Source organism: Chroicocephalus ridibundus, chromosome 22 (genome assembly GCF_963924245.1).
Source record: "Chroicocephalus ridibundus chromosome 22, bChrRid1.1, whole genome shotgun sequence".
Lineage (NCBI taxonomy): Eukaryota > Metazoa > Chordata > Aves > Charadriiformes > Laridae > Chroicocephalus > Chroicocephalus ridibundus.
In genome coordinates, this window is record NC_086305.1 from 3,032,583 (window position 1) to 3,054,423 (window position 21,841).

The following is a 21,841-nucleotide window of genomic DNA, read 5'->3' on the forward strand; positions in this document are numbered from 1 at the left end:
AGAACTGTATGGTGGGGTGTTTTTTTCCCTCCAAATGTTCCTGGAGACTGTGGTATCTGAAAATATGGCAGGCTTATTTTTAGACTTGGGGAAGTAACGTTTGCTTTTGTGTAATGCTATTCATGTTTGAGGTATCACAGCACGCGGTCTGTAGACCAGTATGTGAAGTGCCATGTAGTTAGCATACTCTGATGACTGGGGGAAAAAACGGTACATGAGCACTCTTTCCTCTTCTCCTGGCATTAGGCAAAATAAGTGTTAAGAGAAGAACATGCCACTGATGGACTAGAAAACTCCAGCACATCCCTTCAGTTATAGTCTTCTTTGAAAGTCTGTTCTTGATGGTGTCATCGGGCTGTCCCCGCTCTCCCTGTGCTACCCGTGCTGTTGCTTTTAGATTTGTGCCCTTAAAACTTACAGGCTGGAGTTTGGCACTTTATATATAGACATTTTGCTTATTTATGCATTCATGTTATGATTGATCAGTGTAAAGGCTTGCTTGGGATCCTTTTTTTTAGGCTTTTTTACCCTTCTTCCCCTTGCCCTTGGCTCTGCGTTTCGGAACTGGACATGTAGTGAATATGCAGACCCTACCTCGGTTAGTGGTTCCTGCTTTATTTCTTACGTATCACCTGGAATTTCTGAGGTTATTAATTTCTTTGTGATATTTTCTATCTGCTTAGCGCCGCTCAGTCCGAACGCCCTGCGTACAGCAGCGCACCTCATTGTCGGGTGAATCATGTGTCCATTTTCAGGTGGGGAAAAGGAGAGTGAATTGCCTGAAGCAAACCTTATAGGACAGGGACAGAACAAAGGTTAAGGTTTATTAATATACAGTTTCCTATGTTGGCTTTTTGCTGTTCAGCATTTCTCCTTTTCCTTCCTCCTTCCCCGACTGCCAAAGGTACCGGCGCTTCTACCTTTCGTTGCCTTTAATTGCGTTCTTTGCTATTTGACTTCTCGGTGTGTCAGGCCTCAGGACTCTCCAGTGGGGCAGCAGTAAACAGCTGGCCTTTACCTGCGAGCATTTGTGTGTGTGTCTGTGACCTGTTCGGCATCACCTTGGGAGACTGCGGACACCACGGGGCAGGGAGGAATTCATCCGTACGGCTTCCCTACCTCTTAATTACAGAGCGCTTCTTCATTGTGCTGCGGCTTCTTAACCTGTTGTCCGCTATGCTCCTCTCCTAGTGCGAGGGGGGCTGGAAAGAGCATCGTGACTCTTGCTTCATGAGCACAACTCACTCTTTGAGCGAAGAGGGCATTTGGAGGGGGGGAAAAAAATAACCCGATGAGGCCTTTTGGTCTGTATGGGACAAAATCAAGGTTTAGCAAGAAAGTTTTGCTCGTTTTTGATGTGATGACTCTTAAGGAAAAAAATAATGTTTGAACGTGTTGCAGTTTCACCATAGTGAAATAAGGCAGAAGGTGGAAAAGCTTCGCTGGGTGCAGCTGTAGCAATGCCCTTTTCTCTCCTCCTTGTCTTTACTGTCAGTAGGGTTTGACAGAGTTCAGCGGGTCGGGGTCTGGCCGGAGCTGCTGGATCTGAGCACAGCTCAGAGGTGCGGTAGGCAGATGCCGGGAGTTTGTCCCTGTTATTCCATCTTGAGACTCCCGCTGCTCCGGACCAGCTGATGTCCTGTGTGCTGTGGTGACTTGTTCTCACCTCTGTCTTTGCTTCCCTGTCCTCCCTGGAGGAGAATTTTTATATTGCCTTGGGTAAGTCACTTCATCCTCTCTGTGCCTCGGCTGTCCCATCTGCAAAATGGATATAAACGTGTGTTACAAAGGAATCGTGCAAAATGTGGCTTATAACAACAGTTGGTTTTATTTTAATCTTCATCTTCTTTAGCTTTTGTCTCTGAAATTATTTAACCCCGTACCATCTTGTTTTTCAAATGAGAATCGCTGGTAGGACTTCAGATGCCAAGAGGGGAAAAAAAAGAGTCGTTAGGTTTACCTCACAATCTGCAATGCTGGTTTGTTCTATTTGGAAATGCAAACATTAGAAAGATCTAGGAGAGTAAAATTTAACAGCCAGCCACAGATGCTGAAGGCCAGACAAATACGGGGAAGGAGTGTCACGTGTCTAACGAGGGGTTTGGCAAACCCTAGACGGAGGGAAGCGGGGAGTTCGTCCCTGACTCTCATCTTCGTTAATTCAGGACTCATGTCCTTGTAGGTGATGTGTGCAAGTCAGGTGAGTTCTGGAGCTCTCCAGACCTTCTTTCTGTGCATCTCTTATAATCGGTGGGTCTGTCCCAGTCCAGGGTCGAGTCTGTGCACCTTTAACCACGACATGACGAAGCTTATGATCAGGCATGTTTATTTTGTCTTTTATTTTTAAGAAGGCTCAGTTTTGGCAGGCTGTTTCTCTTCCCACCGCTGTCCTTCCTGGAGAGCCCTTGGGCATTGACTGAACTCCTTGGGTCCTCCCTCCGACTTCTGGTTTGTGCACAAAACAAACGGATCTGCTGACCCAGACCTGACGGGGTCCTTTCCCATTTAGAAATCTCCCGTGGCTCGATCAGGTGCCGCTCGCATTAAGCAGAGTGTATCGAATGGTCAGTATCATGAAAATGATTGAAGTCTTAAAGCCCTCCAGGAGTTCAAGTCTCGTTCAGGTTCAAAGAGCTATTTAACACGCACATCTCTGAGGTTCAAAGAGCTATTTAACACGCACATCTCTGAGTTTGTCTCAATCTGTTCTTATGAAATTCTGGTATTTACCCTTTTTTTTTTTTTTTTTTTTTTTTTTTTTTTTTACTCTGAGTTAGGCATTTCAGCCTCTATTCGTTCTCCTCCTTCGTTTCCTTTCCCTCTCTCTCCCCTCCCTCCCTCCTCTTTCTCTCCCAAAAGAACAACAAACAAAAACCGATCACTATTTTGCAAGAGTAAAGGAGTTTCCATGTGACTGTTTTCGAGTGACCCTCCAGGTGAGGTGGTTTGGCTGCGACTCGCCTCTTTGGGGGACGATGGCAAGTTGGGTATTCCAGATGCTCTGGCGTTAAGTTAAAGCTCTGCCGGAAGGGCTTTACTCCTGCCGTGTTTGGAAGAAGAGCTGGTCTCCCAATTCCTTTGACAATTACGAGGTGACTAATAAGTTGAATGGAGTTTCCCTGCTAATTTGCAGTGCCCTGTAGTGAACTCTGCTGCGGCATGAAAGGGATCAGTGTGTGAGCGCTTCATCTTCTGGTTTAGTGTCTTATGCGTCACCTTCTTGACTTGGGCTTATTCCTGTATAAACATGAACCAAACTAAATTAAAAGTCGTACCCGAATCTGGCTGGACCCGGTAGCCCAAGCAGAGTCGGGAGGTGATCCACCGCGCTTCCAGTCATCCATCGCAATATCTGCTTTTTGTTGCCCTCGCTCTGGTGGTGTGAATGGGAGCTGGAGGGATGGGAACAAAAAAAAAAAAAAGCCTATAAAAGAGCACTCCCACAAGGCAGGAGATAAGCTCTGACATGAAGTGAATGCCATTCCTCCCCCTCTCCCCCCATTTCGGTATCTTCAGCTGAATATAAATGGATATTTAAAAAATCATGTACCTGAAGAAGTTTCTAAAACACCTAGTAGCAAGTGGTGCTGTATGATATTTTCTTATTATTGCACCCCGTCAAGTGAAAAGAGCTCATCGCTGTGAAGTAATGTGGGTCGTTCCAGCCGAGAGTACGGAAACGGAGATTCTGCCTCACCTGCCGGGAAGAGGTTCTGGTAACTCCTTTTGTCATAATTACTACTTCTTTAACAGTAAATGTTTTTACTCAAAAGTTCTGACAAAAGCGGGTGACAACAACTTCGGAGAATGTTAGATGGCACCTCAGAAGGGTGGTTATTTTTTTTTCAGTTGTATTTGATGGGAGACCAGATGAACACGGTGATAGGTATGTAGGTGCAGGTGAGCTGATCTCAGGGCGGGCTGTTGGTTTTTGTGTTTGGGTCTTTTTTTTTTTTTTCCCCTTCTCTGTTAAATATCCCAAATAAGTAGGAGTTTATGATGGGGTCTCTGCATTAAAGTGACAAATTGCTGGGGTTGAAGGAATAAAGGCTTATTTTGTAGCTTTTCAATGGAAAAAATATGAAGCCTTGATTGAGTTTTCAGTTAGTCTTGAAATTGATTTTGACGTGACCTGTCTCATTCACTTTGGGGTGCAAATATGCGATCTTACTACCTGTAAGACTATAGGATTTGGCATTCAAGAAAGATTTTATTTTATTTGTAAATTCAGTAGAACGCTTTCAGTTGAGTGATGCTGGTTAACTTGTTTCCGAACTCCATCTAGATGGGGAGACTCTTGTCAGTGTTGGCCGCTGCAGCTGTGTCTCCATCCAGTCGCCCCAGAAAGTTGCCCTACGGCTGAGACAGGCAGTAGCAACAGGTTTTCTTAAAACAAGTTTTGTAAACTCCCAGAGCGTGGCTGGACCGAACAGAGCCCAGCAGCGGCGTGGGATGCTCTTGAAACAGGGCAAGCCTCACAGCAGCAGCAAAGTCACTTTTGTGACTGTTCCGTAGGGGAAGTGTTGGTGGAGGTGGTCAGTGGTGGCTTTTCTCTTAGTTCGGTTTGTGCTACAAATACCGAAGACTTTCCAGATACTGAAATAAGTCAGAAAATCACATCGTTGGGTTTCACGCTGTTGCTGATTTACCTATTGCTGTACGTAGGAGCGACGTCCTTGCCGTAGCCCAGTGGGTTCATTTGCTGAACCAGCCATGTGATCAGCAGCTTTGAAATGCTTGCAAGAATTAGAGGAAGTAAACTGAAGGCATTCATATTTAATAGGATCTCAGAAAATCCTGTCTCCAACAGAATTAGGTACCGCAGTTGTACGTGTGTCCCTAGCATTGCGGTGCGTATGAGCATGCTGAACAACCTATTGAGATTCATACACAACATAAATCTAAAATTTTCTGGTTTTCATTGTAAAATAGGGAAATTACATGTGTGCCAGTTGCAGGCACAGCGCTAGTGTTCTGCTCTGTAGGATGCTGTTGAGTACGGACTTCCAGTTTTGCTTTCTGCTGGCTTGCTTGTTTGCTTTTAAGGTTTATGAGGTGCAGTCTTTGAAAGCAAGTGCCTGGTTGTTTCGGTAAAGCTGCTTTTTTTTTTTTTTTTTTTTTTTGGGTATCTATGGAGGGCATCCAGTAGAGCCTCGCTCCATCTGAGGGTTGTGCTCCTGAGGAGCTGAGGGTGCTCCATGGGCAGCATCCTTCCTTTCTGGGCCACACTAGGGAGAAGCGTGCCTTTAATGCCTTGACTAACTCTAAGCGTGACGGAGTTTGATGTCTTAGGCCTTTTTTTAAATTCAAATTCACTTTCATAGTTGGCGGAAAGGGAAAATGATATTTGTAACAGCTTTTCTTTACCTGTTTCTGAAAACAGGTGATACTGAGAGGGAAAAATCCCAGTGAGGAGATGAGATTCTGCATAAAACTTGAAAAGTAATCCTTGTGTAACTTTAAGAAGCTCAGCTCGAGACTAATACGGTTTGGCTGTGCTTAATAATTCTTATTTTCATTAAAGCTATGCTCCAAGATAGTAGGTAGCCCTTACAGTTAAGGCTAGCATTAAATTAATGTCTTGCAATTTGTGAAAGCTTGCTAATGTGTAGGGACTGTTACTGCTCTGTGGGCTATGATGGCAGGATCGAACAGGGGGATCGGGATCACCAAGAGAAACTTTATCAATAGGTCTTAATATATTTTGTAAATACTGTTTGTGTGAAAGTTTATGAATAGTCAAAAAAGAAGCAAAATTGATCAGTAACGTAGAATATGAGGTGGAAAGCATAGTGGTTTTGGGGGTGGTCTGGTATATGGCATGTGTGTAAGGTAAAGGGAAAATCTCTAAAATTCTTAAATCCTGAAGAAGATAAACTTCTACCTGACATCTTTAAATAAATATTGCGAGCTTTGTGGTTGTGGTCGCGCAATTCTCTGCACTGCAGGAACGCTGGGATCTGGGAGGCAGAGTACACTCCAAACGTTCTTTATTCCGTTAGTTTCTGTTGAAGGTTTTTGATTACTCTGCTTTTTCTCCTTCCTTTAGCAAAGAGAGGGATAAATTAATTCCTTTTGCTGGACCAAAACCTGCTTTTAAACCTGAAGATGACGGTTTAACAAGCAGCCAGGACTTTTAAGTGGCTTGGGGAACAAAAGCATGTGAGTCCTGGCGGTTAAGACCTGATGGGTAACTTATTTCTATGGGGTGCCTGAGAATTATGGTGATGAAGGCTACAGAAGTAATTAAATAAAGACTCATTTTAATATTGCGCACGTTATTGATCCCTTAGGACATTTAGATACGCAAACTTGATAAGATGATCTCCTTTGCAAAAATGTTGTTCCGTGTAATTGTGACACGTCTGGTTGTTTTGTACCCAAAATGCCCCCTTGTTTTTATGGAAGTCAGGTTTTATTTTACATAAAGCCACTGAAGTGACCCAGAGTCTAAATTTCGCCCTGCTCATCTTTGGTATCGGTTTGCTTTCTGCTTGTTCTGGGTTGAGGGACACTTACAGTTTTGTCACCAGCCGTTAGTTTTCCTCAAGATTAAAAATCCCCCTCGATACCATGGGTAATAATGACAACTTTTATTTCCTTTTCCCTTCTAACTGCAGGACCAGGGGCTAAGCATCATCCCCGCAGCCTTCCCTGGTTTTAGCACTGATGTGTGCACGCGTGGCTTGCGACGTTCAGCGCGCGGAGCTCCCTTTTGATCTCAGGTGGGGGATGCGGGGTGCATCCAGATCAAGTTTTGTGTGCCGAGGCTTCTGAATTAATTAATGATGGTGGCTGTGCTCGGCTTCCCCTGTAAATAGGTGTGGCCGCTGGGTCCCTGCCAAGCTGCCATTTCGTTCCCTTATTTGGATTTCTGAACGGTGTCATTCCCTACACACACCCTCGGTTAGGTTTTTAAATAATATAGTTGCGGAAACTAAAATTGCTGCTACAAAATTATTAGCTTATGGGTTATTAACGCACTCCTACAACTGAGATGAAGAACGTCTCATTAGTGGAGGATGGTATCTTGAGCTCCCCCCAAAAAAATATTTTTAAAAAAAGGTTACTGCTGTGTTTGCAGTAGCTGATGCTGAAGCCAGGTAGGCAGAGACCAAATTATTCAGGGGGAATGAAGTTGTTATATTTTGGTTGGTGCCAGGTTGCCCAGTGAGCACAAACTGCCCGCAGAGCACAGCAAAGCTTCATTGCAGCAGTGAGCATCAGCGGAGCGGATGAGAGCAAGCCCCCAAATACGGCATTCCGGAGCAAACACAAGGCATACAAAAAGCACATCTTACTCGATGATGAAAGTAGAACAGATTTTTCCACCAGACCTAGAAATAAAAATTTGCCACCCGCTTTTTTTTTTTTTTTTTTTAGATTGAAATTTGACACTCATTTCAGTCTCCATCTCTCCCAATGAGAGATCCAGAGCTTTCCGGTCTTCTTCCTTGGGGTTGTTGGGCACGTGGGGAAAGAGGTGATATGTTCATGCGCACATCCCTCTTCCCCTGTTTAATATTCTGCCAAACAGTTCTGCAAATGCATTTCATAATGCCGCCTCTTTGCATAGAAAAGAGACACCCCCTTCCTCTGTCAAAAATGTATTCCGCATCTGAAAACAGAAGATAGTAATTCCAGTTCTTGAAAAACATGTTTATACAACAGTCCGCGGAGACCGGCACCATTAGGCGATTAGATTGCACTTTGATTAAAACCAGTTCGTTGCAACTGCTCGGTGTGGATGGAGGATGGAGGATCGCTGGCCCGGCGCCCTCATGGTGAAGGAAACGTCGAGTGTGTCTGTCTGTCTGTCCTGCCGCGCCAGAGTCACAGAGTCAGCGCCGTTGATCTGGACGATGAGTATTTCGGTGGTAGGAGCCCCTCGTGCTCACCCCGTGAATCCAGTAGATCTTGGCCCTGGGTGAGGATCAACATAATTGGCCGTAAATGCAGAGTGACTGGAAAGCTAGTCCAAACTGTGCTATGTGTAAAACAAAGAACCCCCAAACCAAAACCCTTGAACCTATTTTTAGCTCTCCTTGGTGTTCTCTCCTTTTGCTTAGCAGTAGATGTTACAGTTCCTCTTCTTGAAACGGCCGCTGCTTTGTTCATGTCGGCTGCTGTCTCTGACACGCAGGGTGTTTTCTGTTGTTCCTGCAAGTCAGCCACTTGCAAAGATTTTGATTTAATGAGTCAGGTCTACCCATATAGTAATTACGAAGATTAACTTGGGGAGATGTGAAACAGATGTATAAAACTGCTTGGACCTGGCTCCAATGCAACATCTTAATCAGTGGTTTCACCCTTTCTCTGACTTAACTCCTGTTTCACAGTTTAAACTACTAATTGTAAAATTAATGACAAAAATAATATTTTTGCCTCCGTTTCACCCATGGACTTCCCTAATTCCTTATCATACCTCTTTGTTCCTTTGAGTGAGAACATGGCATTGCTGAAACGCTTCTGTACGAGGGAGTACAGCTCTCAAAACCAAAGCAAAACAAAACCGGGCTACCCAAAGAGTTGCTCTAAAGTAAACTCTATCTAGAACTGTCAGCTTTTATAGCTCACATTGTTCTTACTTTTATGAAACTGAAGTGTCCTAGAGCTGTTTCCTCTGGACTTTTTTGAGGAATAACTGATTCTTTAGAGATTTGCTGGGGAACCTGTCCCCTCCTGCCCCCATTTGAAGGCATAAGTTGTATTTTGAGTGAAAAGCAAGCTGCCTGCTTGTGTCTGCTGGAGCCCGTAGTGGTGCAACCCCAGACAATCATGGGTGTTTCTATTCATGAGTAGCCAACCAGATCGTGATCTGGGTGTTTTGAGCCTGCCTGATCTTCTGAATCAACCTGCAGAGAAATGCGCTGGGTTTTGTGCTGAGCCGGGACTTCGCGCGGGGCTGGAACATGCGGCGTTTTCCACGGAGCATCTCTAAACTCAGCTGCGTTTCGGCGTTGTGAGCTGCCGACCAGGACGGCAGTAACTGGGTACTCCAGGCTCTGGTTACAGAAAGCCAGATTTGCAAGGTCTTGAATAGCAAAGCTTCCTGGAAGACACACACACACACAAAAAAAATGCAGCTAGTGTTGATTTTTCTTTCTGAACTGCATCACTGGAACCTCTTTATCTTTGCATCTTCCAGGTATCCACACTTGACTGAATTCTGGCTAATCTCAGTAAAAGCACAGGTAGATCATGGGGCTTGTTTGGGGAGGGAAGAAGGAGCTCGATAATGTAATTATCACTGAGACATTCCAGATTACGGAGCGAAAGAAGTAAAAATGCACTTTGGTCTCAAAACAGTAAGTTTTGATTGCAGGAGATTAGATTATACCAGTGTTTTTCAAAAGGTCTGGCCTGTTTTTTCTGGAGAGAATTTACTCCGAGGTTTCCTTTCTCCTGCGCGCTGGTGTACACGAGCGGCAGGATTTGAGAGGGCCGAATAAAGCCGAACTCGTAGTTCCGCTAAATTAGCGTCAAGGTCTGCATGGAGTGCTTTGCGGCTAGCCTAATTAGTAGATTGTACTCTCCTGGATCCAGAAGTAAAGGCAGGGTTTCTCCTTGAAGGCCTGCGTGCGCTTCCATGTAATTTGGCATCCCTTGGTATCCACTTGGTATCCAGTAGAGAAAAAATGCTGGAAAATAAGCGTTCTCCAGAAGAAGGATGGGCTGGTGCGACGTGCTTAAAGAGCAGCCGTTGCCAGTAAGTGGTTTTTCTAATATCTGACTTTCCGCGGCCGTCTCGAGCGATGCCCCGGCTGGCTGGCACGGGGTGTGATCCCCGTCCAGGGACCGGCTTAACCAAAGGGTTACTGCATCCCCGTCTCTCCCTGCCCCGCCAGCGCAGGCATCGATCAGAAGGGTGTAATTATAAATGCTATTGATGGCCCAGGAGGGGAGTCGTACGCGTTATCTCTGGCGCAGGAATTCAGGAGTGAGTGGGAGAGAGACTCGTAATTTGTTACAGGTTTTATTTGCAATCTGACTCGTACACAATAAACGGGTAGCGGTGGGATTAATGAGCATCTGAAAGGAGCTCTTTTATTTTTATTTTTTTTTCCCCCATCCTACAAGGTGGCACTTCGCTGTAGAGAGGCTAAATCCAAAGAGCGGGGATGCAGGGTGTGCTGGCAGCTTTCACCTGAACCGTCAGGCAGGCAGCAGTTGAAAAGCAATGCTTGAATATTTGGAGAAATACCAACGTGTGGCAGGTACCGAATGGGTCGGCGCATTCCTAACAGCCAGAGAGGTGCTGTTCCACTCCATGGTGGTTGTTTATGCTGTAGGGAGACGTGCACCGCGACTGTTATTTCTACCCAATGGCTCTTCCTAGAATTCTGTTGAGATGTGTGCAGGGAGGAATCTGTGGGTTTGGAACGTACAAAAATGCTTTCAAATGATATTTCGGTGCTTAAAAAACCCGATTTGATACTTTTGAGTTCTCCTTCTAGACCAATGAAGTCTTTGAAGACTTTACCCCCCGTATCCAAAAATGTTTGTGGAGGTAAAGCCTGAACACATGAGACAGAAGCTAGCCCCTTCTCTGTCAATATTTAAATTGAAATGTGACTCCTTTTTTCTGCTGACCAGTTCACTCAACCTTCCAAAAAGTACAGAAGTTTTCTTATCTCAGTTGTTGCAGGGTGTACGTACAGCAGTAATGCTGAACTGTCGTACCTGTGTCAGAGGTCCCATGCCTTAATCTTCTTGGAGAATCCGTAGCCTGTCTTATTCTGAAAATTTAATGTTTTTAAAACCCTGTTTCACAGGCTAAATCTCTCTCGAGTTTTACGGTATCATTATTTTTCTAGAGAGTGTTAATGGGATCCAGTAATGTTGCTTCAAATGCAGTCCCTGTGTTCTGATACACAACTTCCATCATTGTTTCATGCAGGAAAAAACCTTCATGAGTGACAAAGTAGGCTCTGAGCAAACAGATCTGATTCCTGTTCAGTCGAGTGAGCAAGAGACACTGTTCAGTCCGCCGCCTGTTTAATTTTTTCAGTATTTCACTTATTGTGGTTTTTAAAAGTAGCTCTGTCGGAATGAGAGCCACAGTTCTTTTTAAGTGAAACATCCAACCTTCGAAAGAACGGCAGGGTGATGGGATACTAAAGTCTTGAAGGGTGGAGGAGCCGGAGCGGGACCTACGAGACAGGGGGTGTGTGACGTCCCCAGGTGCCAGCAGAGCCGTGCGGGTGACCACAGAGGACAGCAGCGATGCCCCAGAGCCCACTGTACCTGCAGCTGGTGCGTCCGGCTGCCCACCCCTCTTCATCTGTGACTTTTTCCGATGGAAAGGCTGTCAAAACTGCTGCTAGGACAGAGTTTCACTTCCGAGTATTAACTGTTTAATTGCCTACTTCCTAGGAGGTTCCTGGAACAGATGCTTTAAAATGTAATCCTTCAAAATACTTTTATGAGCGTTTTAACCCTTTTTTTTTTCTGTAGCTGCGCGTGCTGCAAAATCGAACTTCCCGCCCTGGAGATGTGGGAGAAGGCTGAGCCGCGGAGGGGCAGAGTGCGGGAGCTGGAGCGGGATACTGAGGCCGTGGCGCCCGTGGCCTCCTCTGGGCAACTGGTTGCCCGCGGTCTGTTGGGTTTCAGTGGAAACTTCCACACGCTGAATGTGGGTCAGTGCCGGAGGTGGCCTGGCTGCCGCGCTGCCAGCGTCCTGCGGCGCTGAAGGGGTTAAACTGCTCTTCTGGTGTCCTCGCAAGATGAAAACTATTTTAGTCCCATGACACGAGCACTATGGGAGTTTAATGCTACAGTTCATTAAAAATGGAGGCTGGCCAGGGCCTCAGAAATACGATTCGGTAGCTTCGGCTTCCCACATCCAGAGCACGTCGGAAGGAGCGATCTCTGCTGAACTCCTCCAGGACACGGGGAGCAGCTCCGACGGCAGGGTGCTGCCGAGCCCGTTTGTGTAGCTGTATTCCTCTTTGTCGGGGAAAACTTTTTTCTGCAAATCACAGGCTCCGTCGGTGCTGGAGGTGCCTGGTCTGCCGTCCTCCCGGCAGAGCTGAGCCGCCTGTGGACACAGCCGATGCCTGGAGGATCCTCCCCTCCCACTGCGACCTTTACCAGTCCTGTTCAGCAATTATCTCTGCCAGGCAGAAGAATTCCTTTTTTTTTTTTTTTTTTTTTTTTTTTTTTATGTATTCCCCCCCACCCCCAGCAGCGTTACAAGTTGTGGCTTCCTGCTCGCTGCAATGGCATCGCTGGCTGTGCCGCAGCGCTTGTCACGACTCGGTACGCCGTGTGTGTTGTGTGTATTGCTTTTTGTCGTCTTCGGCCATGAAGAAGTGTTTGTTCGTAGCCAGGCCAGATGCGTGAGCAGCAGCGTGGAAGTACTGCCGTATCTGTTGGGTTTTATAGCACTGTTGAAGGCCCTGAAGTAGCTATTGCAATGGTTTTCAATGGGCTTCTAATTAGAAAAGCATTGGACTAATAGGATGAGCTATAATTAGCAAGACCTGCCCTCTAGATAGCTAATCAGGGACCAGAATACAGTTGCATATCCATTCATTAAGTTTCTATATCTGCGCTTTTGTAGCAATTTATTTAACCTCTTGGAACCTTTTGGGGTGCTTAAAATAGTAAAACAGAGAAGATGCGCTGGGCAGAACCTCCCCGCTTCTGGGACGAGATGACCTCTGAGCTGCTGGAGGTTGGTCCAGGGGGGACAGTTTGATCCTGGGGTGGGTGTTGGAGGGCTCACCCTTGACAGCCCTTTTTGCCCTGTCCAGAGAGGAGGACTAGAAGTCGGTGAGCCGTTGTGGTGAGCCGTTGTCCTGCCTTCTGGACAAAAGAAAACAGCTCTGCAACTTTTTGAGGAGGGAAATGACTCAGTTCTTGGTGGCTTAATCAGAAATAAGAGGCCGAGCTTCCACGGAGTCGTCTTGGCAGGCAGTGTGCATCAATTACTGTGCTCCACCTACAGCCCAGCGCTGCTGCCGTCCGCCCTGCGCGCCAACACCGTGTCCCCCCGTCCGAGACCCGCTGCCGAAATTGCGGCTGTCGACCCATTATTCGCTTTGTGCTGGGTAAAAGCGGGCTGTGACAAGGGGCGTTGGACTGGGCTTGCGCTGCTGGCGCAGGTAACTGCCCATCCAGTCATACGGCACAGATAGTTGACTTTTCGAACCGACCAGTGTACACTGGCTGTGGGTTTCATCCCTCAGTGTTTTCACAGAGAGGGAGAAGGAAGGTTGGGATATCATACACTGTGTGCACAGGCTCATAAAAGGATTTTTGTAAAGCATAAGCAAGCATCAGCCAGCAGAACTTCTTCTGGAGTAAGAAACAGATAAACACGAGCGTGTTCTTTTAGAATTACTTTTTTATGCTGTCCTACAGGACAAGAACTTCTCTAAGAAGTAATTTCTCCCCTTCTTTGTCTGCTTCATGGAAGCTTCTGCAGGGAACGGTGGTGTGGTCTCAGGTGGGACCAGGCACAGGGGGACAACTGACTTCATCGTGTTATGGGCGGTGATGGTACCCCACCAAAACCTCCGACTGTATTTCACCAGTGCATCCAGCTTAGCATTAAATCTTGCTCTGATGTCCTTTAAGTGAAAATACCAAATTGTTGCTAAATTGCTGAACTGAGCCCGTGCGTGAGTGCCCTCGTTTCAGCTGGGGTGGAGTTAATTTGCTTTCCAGTAGCTGCTGTGTTTTGGATTTAATACGAGAATAATGCTGATAACACGTACTGCTTTAGTTGTGGCTAAGTAATGTTTACATTAATCGAAGACTTCTTCAGCTTCCCAGAGAAGCTGAGAGGGAGCAGAGACAGGACAAGCCGCCGAAGGAATACTCCGAATGTTGTGCTCGGTATATAAATGGGGATTGGCTGGGGGGCAGGAATCCACAATCACTGCTTGGGATGGGATGGGCAATGGATCATTGATGGTGAGAGCAACTTGTGTTGTATTGCTTTATTTTGTATATTCTTTTACCATTATTATTTTCCTCTTCTGTTACCGTTCTATTATCATAGAATCATAGGGTTGGGAGGGACCTCTGGAGATCATCTCCTCCAACCCCCTGCCAGAGCAGGGTCACCCAGAGCAGGGGGCACAGGAACGCGTCCAGGCGGGGTTGGGATGTCTCCAGAGACGGAGACTCCCCCACCTCTCTGGGCAGCCTGTGCCAGGGCTCTGCCACCCTCACAGCACAGAAGTTCCTCCTCGTCTTGAGATGGAATTTCCCATGGGCAAGTTTGTGCCCGTTACCCCTTGTCCTGTCCCCGGGCACCACTGAGAAGAGCCTGGCCCCATCCTCCTGACACCCCCCCTTTCAGTATTTATCAGCGTTGATAAGATCCCCCCTCAGGCGTCTTTTTTCCAGCCTGAAGAGCCCCAAATCCCTCAGCCTTTCCTCCTCAGAGAGGGGTTCCAGTGCCCTCAGCATCTTGGCAGCCCTTTGCTGTCCCCTCTCCAGCAGTTCCCTGTCCTTCTGGAACCGGGGAGCCCAGAACTGGACCCAGCGCTCCAGAGGGGGCCTCCCCAGGGCAGAGCAGAGGGGGAGGATGACCTCCCTCCACCTGCTGGCCACCCCCTTCTTGATGCCCCCCAGGATGCCATTGGCCTTCTCGGCCACGAGGGCCCGTTGCTGGCTCATGGTCACCCTGTTGTCGCCCAGGACTCCCAGGTCTCTTTCCACAGAGCTGCTCTCCAGCAGGTCACCCCCAACCTGTCCTGGTGCAGGGGGTTATTCCTCCCCAGGTGCAGCACCCTACACTTGCCCTTATTGAATTTCATAAGGTTCCTCTTTGCCCAACTCACCAGCCTGTCCAGCTCTCTCTGTATGGCGGCACAGCCTGCCGGTGTGTCAGCCACTCCCCCCAGCTTTGTGTCATCAGCGAAGACAGTCATGAGACCGTCTTTATCTCATCCCACGAGGTTTTTTCTCCCCCCTCCCTTTTCTCCCTCTTCTCTCCTATCTGGGGGGAGTGACCGAGCAGCTGCATGGTCCTAATTGTTGTCTGGGCTCAAACCACAACTAAGCATGCATGTTACCATGGTGTCATGTCCAAAGATGACTCTCTTCATTTGCATCTCTCAACCTTCCTGACACTTAAGTAGTATTACCTTCATCTGGGTAACATTGGACAAATACTGCCTTCTTGGCTGCATCTTACCTAGCTATTAAAATGCTTGTCCGGTGGTCTGCTGGCTTGTTGGACGAACTAAAATCAATGGGTTTCTTTCTGAAGCTGTGTCTTCAAGTGGTGTTCTCCTGCACGCCCACGTGGACCCGTACCATGTTTGTCCAAGTGAAATGGGACTTTCCAGAGCAAGCTCCTGTGGTACCGGCCATTAGGACCAATCCAGGTCCTGTAGGTCTCTTCCTCCTTGAGGGAAACAGTCAGCTGGAAATGGGAAAGCTGGTCCCAGCAGGCGTTTGGGTCAAACTAGAGATAGCAAGAAGCAGTTGGCTTCCTCCTAGAGTGTTAACGTAAGAAGCAGAACTAAAGAAATATGGAGTACAAAAAGCAGTTACTTTATTTTTGCCTGTGCTTTTGTTTTCCATCCGAAAGCATTCAAATGCAAGCCTGGCTTGCAGTTCCTTTCCTTAAAATAATCATCTTTCACAGGGCTACCAGTATTTAAAGACGAGCATGTTTTGGGTGAAGGTGGTGGGCATGTCATCAGGTGTGCTAACCGCCTTGTCTCTCCCCTCAGGACCCTCACGCCAGCCACTTTCAGCCACTCGGCCCGGTGAGGATCCCACTTGGAACCCATGAACTTCACTGACAGGTAGGAGTTGCGAATGCGATGGAGGATGAGTCTCTAATATTGCACAGACGCCCCCTGTGCCCCGTGCAGTGCTGAAAATGAGGAGGTGGGCTGGGAGGGTGGAAGTGTCTTCTGGTCTTCTGTACCTCAGCTCCTGCCTTGTCCAGGAGGAGTTCCCAGCTTACATTCGGATCAGAACTTGGTTCCTGTGCCTTAACCAAAAGCGGCCTCTAACTTAGCACTTAATCCGCGCTCTGAAGTAGGTGAATCCTCCCTGGCTTACTGAGGGACAGAGGAGCTTCACTTCCCTTTAACTGGGCATTCACCACAGCTGCACAGCGTTGTCGGTCTCGAACAAGAGAAGCAAAAGCGACTGCACGGAAATGCCTCCCTTGAGGCTTTCTGTATGTTTTGATCATTTGTGCAAACCCAAGAAGAAAAACCGTGAATGGAAGTGAAATTTCTGCAGACACCTTGTAGCTCTGGCAGTGCTCAGTGGCGTAGCTGAAGTAAAGCTCTCGGTCAGCTGTCCTGCGTGTGATGGCGCTTGTCTGTCCCGCTCTGTTGTCGAATGAAGCATTTTATAAATATCAATTCTAGGATTTATCCAGTGGGTTTTTTTTCTCCAAAACACATACGGTGAAGGGCTCCGGCGACCAATGTTAAACGTTTCTGGTCTTTTCTTTTCTTCCAGCCTCGTTTTTTCTGATGTAGGTGCTGATGTCTCTGCTCGTAGATTGACTCGCTTTATTTACTGTGTTTTATCAGAGGCAACGTCAGAACTAACTTTGTGCGAGCCATGAGTACCACTGATTTTTTTTTTGGCTATTTATTACATAAGTTCCCAAATCTTGCAAAGTAGTGCTGTCTTTCATGAGACCAAAAGGCCAAATGAAATCATAAAAACACGTTTCTTAATGCCGTCAGTCATTAAGAGGTGAAGGAGGAGGAGTAACAGTGAGAGCAGCAGAGAGCGTCGCACTGAGACGTCTTGTCCATAGTCTTGGAAATTTCTTTATCCGCTCTCTTCTTGAGCGAGTTATCACCATAAAACACCTGAAAACCACAGCTCCGTGTGGCTGTAGAGCAGTGTGCATAAATACTGTCTTATTTTGTCAATTTAACTTGTTATATCCAAAATACCGCGTTTTGAACCATAAGGGAAGCCGGAATGTAACGGCTCTCCGGCACTGAGGAATCTCCGTGATTTTTTTTGGTAATACAAAGCCCAGACATAGTCATTAGTGGACTTCCTGCCTAGTAGTTTCTAGACAAAAATAGATCCATAGAACTTGGGGGAGAATTCAGGTCAAACAGATCCCTCGTGTAGTGGCTGTAAGTAGTACCCTCTAAAAACACCTCTTTAAACCCAAAGCAGCGGGCCTTAGAATTAATATAATTTTGAAGTTCTCTTTACAAGAATTAGAATATTGATTGGTGAATAAGAAAATCCCTTAGTTGTTTAGGTCTTTCTCTTGGTGCCTTGTCCTTTCCATCCCCTTACACCAGTTCCCTCTATGATTGTACTGAGGCTGTATTAAATAATTTATGGTGGGTTGGATGTGAATCCAGAGCACGGCACTTCTTGGAGAGGAGTGACGCTGCAGCGCGTTTGGATGCTCTGTGCGCAGGGAGCCTCCCTTTTCTTAAGTTTTTAAAATGCAGAAAGCCAAGGAATTGCCTGTATTATAATATGCACAGCAGGTGGTGCTGGAAAAGCTGATTGTTGTTGTGACTGAGTATTTTAAGATGCTAATTTTGCTGCTCTTGCATTAAAATAAATGAACAAACCTAGATCCCTCCTCTAATAAGAAGCATACATTAAATGGGGAGGGGGTGGAAGAAGGGCAGAGGATCTGATTGCAATCTACGGGGCTGTTACTTAATATTAAAATCTGTTCCCATCAAATGAAAGCTTAAATCCAGTTGTAGTCCTGTAAGTGGCAGGTTTTATTTTTGAGTGAAAATAAACAACTGGATAAACAGTTTTTAATGACAAGTTAATATCCACGAGGATGGATGTACCTAGAGAAATCCGTATCTCGGAGAAAGGCAGTCTTTCTCGCCGAGGTGGAGTCAGACCGTGCGCTTCTGATAATAATAGCTGGTGGTTTTTAACCAAGTCCTCGGATTTCACTTTTCTTCGGCTGCCTCCTGGGAGGGTGAATGGATTCCCCCGGCCCGCTCAGGGGTGACAGTGAACCAGCTCCTTTCTGACCCGTGCCGTTCCTTCCTGAAAACTACGGCTCTGAATCAGCAGCACGGAGCACACGGAAAACTGGCACCGCGTCGCAGGGCCAGCCGGGGGTCTGCGTCCTTGTGGCAGGGATGAGAAGTGAGGGGTTTAGTTAGGCTGGAGACTGCAAGCAAAGAATAGCAACACTAGTAAAAGGTATTTAGGAGGGGGGAAAAAAAATGATATTTTTATCCAGGTTTTTTTTGGTTGCTTTATTTTTTTTTTTTTTCTAAGATCACCTTGATAGTGAACACTTCTCTGAAGTTCTTAGAAAAAAATTAGCAACTTACTAGGTTGATTTTTACGGGCAACAGCTCTTTTCCACTTGCACAACTACGTGTTTAATATGATCTGCTGAGCTTTCTGTTAAGAATTGTCAATATTTCTGCCTTTGTTATACAGAGCCCTTAGATAGTGGTTAGACCCCAGGCTAATAAACAGAGCCAAACTCAGCCAGAGGAGTGATTTTTAAGGTGAGTTGACACAAATGCCGTGGAAATTAGGAGGGTGACTCCTCCTGCAGTGGGACTTCAGCCACCAAAGTCCCGTTTCTGGCCAAATACAGAACTTCACGTTTGTGGTGCTCAGAGCTGGACTTCAGTGCCTTTCTGCAAACATTTATCTGCTCATTTTAGTAAATATTTAGTCAAACCCAGGCTGAATTGCTTCCTACCGCACTATAATGACTGCGAGCAGTTGCAGCGTGGGCACGGTGTGCGTGGCGGCGCCTGGTCCCTGGGCTGGAGATGGGGCTGGTCCTGGGATGCTGGAGGTGCAGGAGGAGCTGCTGTGGCTTCTCCCACCAGGAATGCCATGGGAATGCCGTGGGTGTTCTCGGGACAGCGCAGGATTCTGGTACCCCACGCTTTGGCCCTTTTCCTTCAGCGATTCCTTGAGGCCGGTATCCCTGAAATGATGCTTTTCCTCTGCTGTCCCCTGGCCGGTGAGAACTTTCCTGCTCTGCTGCCTCCAGCCACCCGTGGCACAGAGGAAACTTTGTTGGGCTCCTTTTAATTGCAAGTACTTCACAGTCCTGAGCAAGCCCGTTTAGTTTTCCCCCTGAATGCCTAAAGAAGAGTCGGGGGGGGTAATAATATTGATAGTGAGGAAGGACGGCCAGGCTGTGGAGGAGGAGGCCGGCCACGAGCCGAGCAGCGTGGTAGCCCGGGGAGGGAAGGGTTAAGGGCTGCCATTTTGTTATGTAACAGCCTTAATGGCCATCTCAGCGAATGGCACCAAAATGGCAGGGCTTAACCCTTGGTGGGCTGCGGTGCTCCCGGCCGGGGACCCCCCTCTCCTCCCCGCTGCCGACCACGGCCCTGCCAGCTCTTCTGCTTTTCAGGTCTCATGGTACGGAAACGATGGCTGAGAGAGCGAAGGCATCAACACGCCTCTGGCTTTTTGTTGCCTTCGTCAGGGAAAGGATGGATTTTTGGTTGCCCAGTTGAAGTCAGGTGCGGGATGATTTTTACTTTTATTTTTTTCAACCCGCAGAATAACCAGTATTCATGCCCTCTTACAGTTGCATTAATTTAGTCCTTAAAAAAATAAAATCTAGTTCTTACTTTGGCTTTCTAAAGCTTATTTTTCTAAAAACCTACGTGGCAAGGTCAGGAGCTCACGCGCATTAATGCACGCACACACATGACTGCACATGCACGCAGTAGCACACAGACACACGCACACACAGGCGTTTTAATGACTTTTTCCAGGACATCTCACTTCGGGCTTCGTGATCAATGAGTACATAGGGGGAAAAAAACCCGCTTATGGCATAACAAGAAATTAAGCTCCGTCGAAGCAGTGACTTCTCATTGGAACGTTTTACATCCTGCTGTGAGAAGTGAATTCCTGGGCGTCGTGGGGAGGGTGTGAGGGTGACCCCGGGCTGCGCTTGCAGGACGCCAGTCTGGTGTCCCCGTCGGGTCTCTGCTGGGTGCCAGTGACTCTGCAGAGACCGTTCCTGACCGACCACTTTTAGAAAATACTCACTGAGGGGCATCCAGTGTGTCTTAGTCTCCTGGCTTCCTCCTCTGTAACTGTCTCTTTTTCTTTTGTTTGTTTGTTTTGTCTTTTTTTTTTTTTTTCCCTTCTTTCCTCTTTTGCTGTAAAACTTTCCAGATGATGCTGGGGAAGAGGGTTGTTGATCTTTGCTTTTGGCTACCGAAAAGAGCGAGTATCGCGTAGCTGGATGGGTTGGTGTGTGGCTGCGGTGGGATCCCAGCCCGGCTGCAGACGGGCTGTGCCGAGATCCTTCCTGCCGATGGCTCTAGCAAAGCATCGGGATGCGATTTTAACTTCGCTCCTTTTAACTTCAAGCCACCAAGTTGTGCGAAGCAGTGAAAAGTAAGCAGAGCTCCTCCGTGAAGGAATTACTTGGAGTTTGTACGAGGAAGTTATAAATCATGAATGGGAGAGGAGAGAGGAGGCAATACAGTAACTCTGAATGTGATGTGGGGAAAAGTGGAAGTGTACATTACAAACAGCAAGCAAAGTCTGCCGCATTCTTTTCTTTCTTTTTTTTTTTTTTTTCCCAATTGTGGTTTTGTCTTCACGTACCGTGTTGGTGTTCTCTGTGTGCTCATGCATCAGACCTGTTTGGGCTGCCGTCCCAGCTGCCCATCTGTGCCCTGCTCGGGCAGCAGCCGGGTTTATTCCAGGCTGGACCGCACATCTGGAAAAATCGGCACAAAGTAATTAATTTCCCAAGTCTTAAACTGGAACTCTGAGTTTTTTTCCTCTTCTGTAACTTCTCCCCGCAGTGGCAAAAGCAAACAGGTGATTGCGGCAGCATCCCCAGCCCTTTGCAAGGGGCTGGGCTGCATGTCACGGCATCCTGTGTGTCCCTCTTGGAAAAGACCCTGGCTGAGTTAAACCACATTTGTCGTCTTGCTCCTGCTGCTCTGCTCTTTGGATGAAGGACGGGTTTGGAAGATGACAAGAGAGCTCTTTTCGCCCTTTTCCCGATGGAAAGCATACAGGTGGCATCGCAAGCATACGCGATGTTTACCGGGCTGGCATAAATAGGTTGTGAATTCAGGAGGTTTTGGGTTTTTGCTGTTGTCGGTGTGGTCAGAGGGCGGTGGAGCTGCAGGGAGGGATTTTTGACAAGGCTTCAGGATGACCAGTGTAATGGCCTGTAGTCTGAGGAGTTTGCTGTGTTTTATATGGCGCACTAAACTGCCTTTTGAATTGATCGTAGTAGTTAATCTGTTACAGCGATAGCACTTACAACCGAGTATTTGCTGCTTAGGTCCCGGGCACTCCGCCCCGAGCTATGTCATTCCTTGTAATAAAAAGCAGAGCCTTCCATAAAACTTAAAATTTACTGTGTAATCCTTACTTTTTCTTCCTTCTTTCAAATAAAAGGTATAGTTGAGTTGAACGAAAGCTGTTTACTGTTCAGGTTGATCAGTTCCTTTTGCTGTTCGTGGTGGAGAAGCAGAAGTGAGGATTTTGGGAGTAGCTTCAGAAGTTGTATGTTATTCTTGAAACAGCCCGGGTGTTTTGAAACATCTTGCTGATGTATTCTCATCTAGTGGAATCAGTTGGTGGAGGTGTCATCTCAATAAATCCAGCAGACTTGAGGTCTGGTCACAGCACACTGATAAGGCGCTGCTTAATACTGGTGGTAGAGTCTGCTGTGATGGCTGGAATGCCCTCCTTGGCTGCTGGCGATAAGGCAAATTCCCAGATTTGCCGTTGGGAGGCAGTTTTCATCGCAGGTGGGTTTGGGTTTCTCTCACCACCTCCTGTCCTGCAAGGAGCCGCTCGCGTCCTCTCCTTGGAGGAGGATGCCGTCCCTGCTGGTGCAGGTCTCTGCAGGTCTCCTCTTCCTCCTCCTCTCTCCCAG

At 47.1% G+C, this 21,841-nt stretch overlaps 1 protein-coding gene across 2 annotated transcripts in view; it reads left to right on the forward strand.

Annotated features, from left to right (window-relative positions):
* GATAD2A (GATA zinc finger domain containing 2A) overlaps positions 1-21,841 on the forward strand; it is a 68,244-nt gene that overhangs the window by 17,949 nt on the left and 28,454 nt on the right. For both annotated transcript variants that reach the window (XM_063357992.1, XM_063357991.1), the window contains exon 2: positions 15,699-15,773. The gene's annotated coding sequence lies outside the window, so the exon portion shown is untranslated. The remainder of the gene's footprint in view (positions 1-15,698; positions 15,774-21,841) is intronic.